Raw genomic sequence first — 442 nt, forward strand, 5'->3', positions numbered from 1 at the left:
TTTTTTCAGTATGAACGGTCCGAAAAATCAAGACGGGACAAATATTTCAGATCTGATCGAATTTAATCAGCCATTAACACTTGTTCTAATTAAAGCAGAGACTCGCACCGCTGGCACGGTCACTCCCCGAGTGACCATCACGGCCCCGTAACTTGTGGCTACGTTCAGACTCTCCCTTCCCCCGGGAAGGCGGGGGGGCAAACAACGAGGTTTGCAAAACAATCCTCCGCGGCGTAATCTTAAACCCCGGTGCCAAAAAAAAAAAAAAAAAAAAATCAACCCCAAACCAAACAACAAAAAAAGGCTTGGTTTCTCCCCGCCAGAGAAGACGGTGGATGGCGCAAGAGCCCGCTCCTGTCAACCTGCGCTCCCCCCGAGCGCGGCTGCCCCGGGGAGAGCGGAGAAGCCGCAGGCTGCCCGCCCCGCCCGCGCTGCCGCAGGC

Source organism: Haliaeetus leucocephalus, unplaced genomic scaffold, assembly GCF_000737465.1.
Source record: "Haliaeetus leucocephalus isolate CR32 unplaced genomic scaffold, Haliaeetus_leucocephalus-4.0 Scaffold284, whole genome shotgun sequence".
Classification (NCBI taxonomy): Eukaryota; Metazoa; Chordata; class Aves; order Accipitriformes; family Accipitridae; genus Haliaeetus; species Haliaeetus leucocephalus.